The sequence below is a fragment of the Marmota marmota genome, unplaced genomic scaffold (assembly GCF_001458135.2).
Source record: "Marmota marmota marmota unplaced genomic scaffold, marMar, whole genome shotgun sequence".
In the NCBI taxonomy this organism is placed as follows: Eukaryota; Metazoa; Chordata; class Mammalia; order Rodentia; family Sciuridae; genus Marmota; species Marmota marmota.
The window spans coordinates 5,515,038-5,524,456 of NW_026000171.1; the positions used below are offsets into that span (position 1 = coordinate 5,515,038).

Genomic DNA, 9,419 nt, shown 5'->3' on the forward strand with positions numbered 1-9,419 from the left:
CCTTCCAGCAATATCTTTTGACTGGTTCTTTGAATTTAATTTAATTGGGACACTAAAGGCAAACTTTTTATAGTCATCTGGGTGCAAAGGTATAGAGAAAAAACAATCTTTTAGATCTATTACTATCAAATTATAGTTCAAAGGAATAGCTGTAGGAGAAGGAAGCCCAGATTGTAGAGCTCCCATAGGTTGAACTGCATGATTTATTGCCCTTAGGTCCTATAATAACCTCCAATTACCAAACTTTTTTCTTAATTACAAAAAATGGGTATGTTCCAAGGGCTGAGCTTAGGCTCTAAATGACCAGCTTGGAGCTGGTCTTCAACTAACATATGAGCTATTTTAAGTTTTTCCCCAATTTGGGTTAGTAACTTTGTGAGCCAAGTGATCTTTTCTGCTGTCTTTTGGGTCAGGGAAAAAGTCAGGGCCCCTACTAAAAGTTTTGGTATTAATTAATTAATCTCTGACCAGGAGACTGGATCGTAAGTAGGTATTCGTCCTGTGAATTTCTCTCACTATCCCTAGGAGTAAACCCTTGATTAAATTCCTCAAATGACCTGATAGAATTTAGAGTTACTAATAGTAATCCTAAGCTGTTTAGGATATCTCTTCCCCATAAATTTACCAATAAAGTGTCCAAAACATAAAGCTTAAAAATTCCAGTATTTCTATCTCAATCCTCCCAGTGACGATATCGGGTGCTCTGAAGGCTGAGAAATCTGTCCTATGCCTTCTAAATTGGCTGGCACAGTATGTAAAGGCTAGGTTTTGGGCCAAAACTGGCGAGATAAAACAGATTTATCTGCCCCAGTAACTGTATTTCTTTGAAATTTTTTATGATTAATTTTACGTTCCAGTAGGCGGCGCTCCTGATGGACTAATTGTACCCAGTACGCTTGGTCTGGCAACTCAGAAATCGGTTTTAATCTGACTGTCCGTGGAGCTACAGGGTAAAAGTATTAATTGGGCTAGCACGTTTTTAGTAGAAAGCCAAATGGCATGTTCTGATTTTACAGTGACTGTTAGCTCACCTCTAAAATAAGGATCAATAACTCCTGGTATTACTTGGATTGCCTCTTTAAAATTATTTCATCCCCAAATTAAGCCCATGGTGCCTGGGGGTAATGGCCCATGGATCTTGGTAGGAATCTGATGGGATCCCATTTCAGTTGTTATATCAGTTACCATGGCTGGTTGTAAAAGTATACAACCAGAAATAGAAGAAGAAATAGAAGAAGACCTTAGAAGATGGAAGGATTTGCCTTGCTCATGGATAGGTAGAATTAATATTATTAAGATGGCCATATTACCAAAAGCACTTTACAGATTCAATGCAATTCCCATAAAAATCCCAATGACATTCCTTGCAGAAATAGAAAAAGCAATCATGAAAATCATCTGGAAAAATAAGAGACCCAGAATAGCTAAAGTAATTCTAAGCAGGAAGAGTGAAATTGGTGGTATCGTAATTCCAGATTTTAAAGTATGTGTAACAAAAACAGCATGGTACTGGCTCCAAAACAGGCTGGTAGACCAATGGTACAAAATAGAGGACACAGAGACAAATCCACAAAATTATAACTACCTTATATTAGACAAAGGTGCTAAAACCATGCAATGGAGAAAGGATAGCATCTTCAACAAAAGGTGCTGGGAGAACTGGAAATCCATATGCAACAAAATGAAATTGAACCCTTTCTCTCATCATGCACAAAAGTCAACTCAAAATGGATCAAGGAGCTAGGAATCAGACCAGAGACTCTGTGTCTAATAGAATATGAAGTTGGCCCTAATCTTCATCATGTGGGGGCAGGCCCCAAATTTCTTAATAAGATACCTATAGCACAAGAGTTAAAACCAAGAATCAACAAATGGGACGAATTCAAACTAAAAAGTTTTTTTCTCAGCAAGAGAAATAATATGTGAGGTGAATAGGGAGCCTATATCCTGGGAACAAATTTTTACCCCTCAAACATCAGATAGAGCTCTAATCTCTAGAGTATACAAAGAACTCAAAAAGTTAAACAACAAAAAAGCAAATAACCCAATCAACAAATGGGTCAAGGACTTGAACAGAAACTTCTCAGAAGAGGATATACATTCAATCAACAAATACATGAAAAAATGCTCACCATCTCTAGCAATCAGAGAAATGCAAATTAAAACTACTCTAAGATACCGTCTCACTCCAATAAGAATGGCAGCCATTATGAAGTCAAACAACAATACGTGCTGGCGAGGATGGGGGGGGGGAAGGTTCACTCATATATTGCTGGTGGGACTGCAAATTGGTGCAGCCAATTTGGAAAGCAGTATGGAAATTCTTGGAAAGCTGGGAATGGAACCACCATTTGACCCAGCTATTCCCCTTCTCGGACTATTCCCTAAAGACCTAAAAAGAGCATACTACAGGGACACAGCCACATCAATGTTTATAGCAGCACAATTCACAATAGCTAGAATGTGGAACCAACCTAGATGCCCTTCAATAGATGAATGGATTAAAAAATGTGGCATTTATACACAATAGAATATTACTCAGCACTAAAAAATAACAAGATAATGGCATTTGCAGGGAAATGGATGGCATTAGAGCAGATTATGCTAAGTGAAGTTAGCCAATCCCTAAAAAACAAATGCTGAATGTCTTCTCTGATATAAGGGGGGTGACTCAAAATGGGATAGGAAGGAAGAGCATGAGAAGAAGACTACCACTAAATAGGGAAGAGAGGTGGGAGGGAAAAAGGGAGAAGGGGAGTTGCACAGAAGATGGAAGGAGAACCTCATTGTTATACAGAATACATGTATGATGTTGTGAGGAGAAAAAGAAAAAAAAAGTGTGTCACATTAGATTGGATAGAGAGAGGATGGGAGAGGAGGGGAGGAGAAGGGAGAATAGGAAGGGCAGCAGAATAGAATAGACAATATGATTGATGTATGTACATTCCATGTATGTATTATATGTCAAAATACATTCTGCTGTCATGTATGACTAAAAAAATAAAAGAAAAAAAAAGTATACTATCTGAGTGGTAGGGCTTATAAAAATGGAGGTCTGCCATGGTTGGCTGAGATGACGTCAGAGCCTGAGACTCTTAAGTCATTCTCCCCGTCTATTTGGCGGGCCTGGGGAAAGGCCCTCCCCTCATTTTTTGGCACCAACAAAGGCGGAAGTGAAGGCAAAAATGGACACAGATGGACGCCATATTGGCTTCTTTCCTCCCTTGCCATGTGGCTTCTTGCCCTGTATTGCTGCCAGAGTGAACTGGGAAAAGTTTCTGCCCTGTTGCTTTGGGACTCGCAGTCTTGTGCCATGTGGCCATTTCTCCCATAATTAAAACTCTGCCTGCAAGAATGGCGTCTCTGGGATTGGGGCTGAAGTATCTGCTTTAAAGCCTTGGCAAGCGTAAAACCTTGCAATTGGGTTGGGCCGTAGTCTGCACAAAGGCTAACAAACTGTGAGCCAGTCCCCTTTTCCTTATGAGGCTGGAGGATGTCCTGGCAGACCTTATTTGCATTTTCAAATGCTAGCTGCTTAACAATAAACTCACAGGCACCTGAGTCTCCCATTGACCTGTTAGCCTCTAGGTACAAGTGCACTATGAAGTTGGAGAACAGTTCTTCTGAGCCCTGTTTTATCTTAGTCAAAACTAGATTAGACTGATCCCAGGAAGAAATTTGTTGCCATGCCTTCTTTGCACATGAAGTAATCATCATAAACTGCCAAATCATAGTTTAACTTCCTCTCCAAATCTGCAAATTCACCAGTTCCCGTCAACATCTCCAAAGGGGTCTCAAGATTCTGTCTCCTGTTTCCCTCAGCCTGCTTGGTACAGAAATCGGTCCAGTAAGATCGCCAGAGAAGATAATCTCCGCCATTCAGACAAGCTCTGGCCATGGACACCCAGTCATTGGGTGGAAGAGGTTCTTTGCAAATTGAGTTGAGCAAGCTTTGTACAAATGGCAAATTAGGACCATAAGTACCATAAGCATTTCTTAATTCTTTTAAGGTTTTCAAAGGAATTATAGCATGTATATGGACACACTGGTTTTGCTCCCTAACCTGTTCAAAAACTGGAAAAAGTTGAAAACCTGTAATATCTTCCCCTGCTTCCTGTGCCTTCCTGATTCCACGTTGTAATGGCGAAAGCATAGCCATAGCCAAATCATAGTACCGATTAAAGCCTGGTCTCTCAGCTGAAAGTGGCCGAATTCTGATGGCGGGTGCCGGTCTAGCTAAATGCAACCTAGCAATATTCTCCTCCATTTCCTCTTTGCCATCCAACTGAGTCCCCTCCACTGAGTCCCCTCCGACTGGGACTCTTTGTCTCCCGCCCATTCTATTCCTCTGCATTTTGAATTGCCTCTCAGAGCTCTGGTCATGACTAATTTCCTCTCTGGAACACGCCCCCTGGCACTCCTCTGAATTGGTCTGGTTCAACTGAAACTGAACTCTTGGTTTAGGTCTCGCCCCCAGGCATCTGCCTGCTGGGTGGCAGATTCAGTGAAATTTGATTCCACTCTCAGTGGTATGGAAAGATAATTTTTTTTTCCTAGCCTCTGGCTGTTTTTCCTGCTCTATGCTCTTAATGATCTCTGTTAAAAGGTCCTTTTAAAAGGTCTTCCAGGGCCATTGACCTTGATCTAGATCACCACAAAGTCACATTTCTAATGCAGTCCAAACTTCTGAATACTGTCTATTGTACTTCTAGACAGTTTGGCTGGGAGGCAGCCTTTATACAATTTTCTTCCTAGTTTCTCCCAAGTATGTACATCTGGTAAATCCTGCTCGCAAAACCACGGACAAACCTTGCTAACTGTTCTCAGGAACTGTGCTAGCTGCCTCTTTTCCACTTGCTTTCCTTTCAGGTTAATTAAAGTTTCCAAAATTGTTGAATACATCTCTCTATCTGAAGATATGGAACTGCCCATGATAATTCTTTAACTTCCTTGGTTCTAAAACTGTCTGTTTCCTCCGTGACCCTTCAAAAAATTTCACGGTCCAACAAATTTCTATAGCATGCTTCCTCAATCAACCTGGAGATTCCCCTCATGTAGCCCCACGTTGGGCGCCAATTAGTGCCCCCTGCCAGCTCGGGCAGCCAAATTAGGGTCGCTCAAGTGAATTTCCTGAGGTACCAAATAAAACACAAACACACAATTTACCTTTAACTCAAGCCCTGGGACAGCTCCTTTGCCCTTGGCGTCAAGCTCCCCAAATGGGAGAGCAAGGAATGTCACAAGAGGCTGGCGAGAAAGAGCTAGCACGTTCAGGAGTGGTCTTTTATGGGGGGGGGGACTCTCATTCTTTAGAAATTTCCTTCCAAAAAAGGTCAAGGAGGTCAGGTTTACAAGGACAGGTAAGGTAATTTGACCTCCGGGGCTGTAGGAAGGCATGCCTGTGCATGAAGACACATTTTGTGACATTCTATGACTTCCAAGTTCGGGGCTGCCGTGTAGGGCCACTTTGATGAGGCCAGATCATGGGAAGTGACTGACAGGGACTCAGCCAATCAGAGAAGGAAAACGCTGGTCACATGGCGTGGCGGATTCCCACAGTACAATTTGTGTTAAAATTTGCAAATTTTAAGTGTACATTGAATGAGTTTCATGAATGTTTGTGAAATTGCAGTCACAATCAACATGTAGAACATTTCCATTACCCACTCTGAAGTCCACATATGCCTCTCCTCAGTTAATCCCACCAGCCTTCCTGGCTCCTAGCATCATAGATCTTCTTTCTCTCACTATAGTTTTGCTTTTGCTAGAATTTCATATAATAGAATTGTATGTGTCCTTTTGGGTCTGGCTTCTTTCACTTAGTATAATAGTTTTCAGATTTATCCGTATTGTGATGTGTATCAGTAACTTGTTCTTTTTTTATTACTGAATAGTATTCCATTGTATGGATATATTACAGTTCATTTACCCATTTAACAACTAAAGGACATTTGGGTTATTTCCAGTTTTTGAGTACTATGAATGAAGCTGCTGGAACATTCTTGTATGAATCATTACATGGAAATGTGTTTCATTTTTCTTGGCAGAATACTAGGAGAATTGCTGGGTCATATGTTAAATGGATATTTGACATATAAGGAACTACTAGACTGTTTTCCAAAGTAGCTGCTCCATTTTGTATTTCTTTTTTCTTTTAAATTTATTCTTTTAGTTGTTGGTATACCTTTATTTTATTTATTTATATGTGATGCTGAGAATCGAACCCAGTGCCTCATACATGCCAGGCAAGTGCGCTACTGCTGAGCCAAATCTCCAGCCCCTCCATTTTGTATTTCTACCAGCAATGTGTAAGAGTTGCATTTGCTTTGGTGCCAATACTTACTGGTTTCTTACTTATTCTGGTGAGGATACAGTAATATATTATTGTGGTTTTAATTTGCATGTGTTTTAATAAATACTGATGTTAAAGACATTTTCATATACTTATTTGCCATTTTGTATATATTCTCCAGTGAAATGCCAAATCATTTATCCATTAAAAAGCAGACTGTTTTCTTATTGAGTATATTTAAGAAAATAATGGCCTCTCAATGATGTTCACATCCTAATCTCCAGAACTTGTGGATTTCTTACTTTACCTGGCAAAAGGGACTTTGCATATGTGATTACACCGAATATCTTGAAATGGGGAGATTAGTCTGGTTTGTTTGGGTGAATCCAGTGCATCAGAACAATCTTTACAAGAGGGAAGTAGGAGGGTAAGAGTCAGAGACAATGGAAACAGTGGTGGTTGTGCTGTGGGGGGGTCAGTCATAAGCTAAGGAAATCCTAGCAGCCTCTAGAAGCTGGAACAAACACAGAAACAAAGTCTTCCTGGAGTCTCCAGAAGTAACACAGCCCTACTGACACCTTGATTTTAGCCCAGTAAGATTGATTTTGGACTTTGGACCTCCATAATTGTAAGCTAATAAACTCCTTTTGTTTTGAGCTACCAAGTTTGTGGTAATTTGTTATATCTGTGGTATGCAGGTATGCATTGTTTAGTGAATGACTTAAACCAAGCTGTTTATGACTCTAGTCTGTTTCTACCATATTGTTCTGGATGGAAGGGAACAGGGTATTTCAGGGGATGGGAAGAACAGTAGGAGAAAACCACAGGGTAAACCTGAGCAGTGAGTTGATGAGGCTCAGTTGAAATAGAGTGCTGGAAGAGTAAGAGAAGAGATGGTGAGACTGCTAGATTTTGAAAGTAGAGAAATTTGGGCTTGTGATGGTAAGAACACACTTAGTGGGCTGGGGCTTTGGCTCAGTGGTAGAGCGCTCGTCTAGTATATGCGAGGCATTGGGTTCAATGCTCAGCATCACATTTAAAAAATAAATAAAATAAAGGTATGTGTCCAGCTACAGCTAGAAAAAATATTTTATAAAAAGAATATATTTAGCTGTTGGAGTGCTTAAATGGTTCATCAGAATATGGAGGTGGCTGGACAGGGAAGCATTGGGGAAAATAAATCTTCTGTCCCTTCCTCTCTGTTCTGATGAGCAGACTTTTTGGCATGCTGTTTATTAGTATGTTAGAATGGTGTTACACTGTCCCATGAACCAAGGAGATTAATGAAGTTTGGGTATCTGAGAGCCGGGACCACCACATCCCTTTGGGACCCAGCATGTCCTGTATCTTGATATTTGAATTGGTGCTTACCACACTGATGACCTAGGCTGGTGTTGTCATCCTGGATAGCACTTTGTTCTAATTTGCCAGCACTTCACCCATCATTCTCCACCTTTTAAAGGCATGGAGTTTGTTAGAGGAGGGCCTTTTGCCAGGAAGCCAAAGCATGCTGTTTGGGAACTGGAAAGGCATGGCCGTTGTGTTCTATTCTGCCCCTGCCCTGGTGGCACTGTTCTCAACAGTGAGAATAGACTGGGTGACTCACCACTTTACACCCGTGTCCCTCCACTTGTAGTCTTTGTTTGAAACTCCAGGCCTGGGGACCCAGGATATCTCCCAGACCACTGGACAATGATTTTCCATTCTCTTTCCCACTTTTACTTAGCCTAGGGAAGTTAAAATGTAGCCACCTTCAGGAAACCTGCCCTGATAGTCTTACCTAATTAGGTACACTTATTTTCTATGCTGTACATTTCAGCATTCAGTGACTGTCAATTCAGTATTTCATGATGCATGTTTTTACATGGCTCTCTAATTCTGGAGAATCAAGGGTGGGATAGGTGACTTTTAGTGAGATTACAAACTTCTCTCTTTAGGCAAAGAAATTTATTGATCTTTATTTTACACTTTACTTGCAGGTATCTTCAGTTTAATTAGCTGCAAAGAATGAATAGTGTATAAACAAAAACTGAAAATAGTTGCATTGTTCAAGGGGCTTGTAAATTAAAAATATTAGAGATTTATATTTTATTAGATCCCTAAATAAAACAATTTTAAAACAACTTATTTAATTGTCATAATGTAAAACAGCTCCCAAGAAATTCTTTGAGCTTTATCTTCTTCAGAAATTAACTCAATTCAATTTGCCTCATGTTTAGAAGCCTCATCAAAACTCTGGATCTTCATCATCATCATCCTCTCCAGGAGCAAGACGTGCTTTTCCATCCTCAGATTGTTTGGGTGGAGCTTCAGCCCCATTGGCTTAACTAGTTAGACTGTCTGCACCAAGCTGGTTTAAGATGCTGGGTAGCAACTGTCAGATGCTTTTGTTTCAGGGTGCCCTGTAATGGTGACAGTGTTTTCTGGCAGAGATGCCTGAACTTTAGGGTTGTGAAAGTGGCACTGTTTCTTGGTTTGTAAATATATGCACCTCTTTAGTAACAGAGATAGTAACTTCTTTCAGGAGACTGAAGGTTTTTTTTTTTTTTTTTTTTTTTTAATCATCTGTAAGTTCTGTGAACCACTTTCTTTCTGTGAGCAGTTCCTTTCCATTGGTGTGCACTTGTGCCTGCAGTTTGGTGAGTTTCTGGTTCATGATAATTTCTTTCATTTTATCAAAGTGGAGATGGGGCTATGTGGCAGGGACTATGGTTGGCACTCAAGAAGAGCAGACCAGCTGAGATTAGGCACACCCGTGCAGGGATGCAAGATAGTGGTAGCTAGAGAGATGAGATTACAGACTTCTTGGGGACAGGAAGCAAACTTTCCTCATTTGTTCAGTGTCTCATCAAATCAACTATAAACCACCAAGGACAGATGGTGTTTTATATGACAACAATATCTATGGTGCCATTCTAATAAATTGAGTAAATTCCTCAGGAAAGGAGTGAATGGGATTGAAATAAGTAAGAAATAATGAGAGCTTCTTTGGGGGCTGGGATTGTGGCTCAGCAGTAGAGTGCTTGTCTAGCATGTGTGAGGCCCTGGGTTCGATCCTCAGCACCACATAAAAATAAATAAATAAATAAAAGTATTGTGTCCAACTACTTCTAAAAAATAAATATTA

At 40.4% G+C, this 9,419-nt stretch overlaps 1 pseudogene; it reads right to left on the reverse strand.

Moving 5' to 3' along the window:
- Nucleotides 1-7,685: 7,685 nt before the first annotated feature.
- On the reverse strand, nucleotides 7,686-8,963 carry LOC125611894 (annotated as a pseudogene).
- Nucleotides 8,964-9,419: the final 456 nt, after the last annotated feature.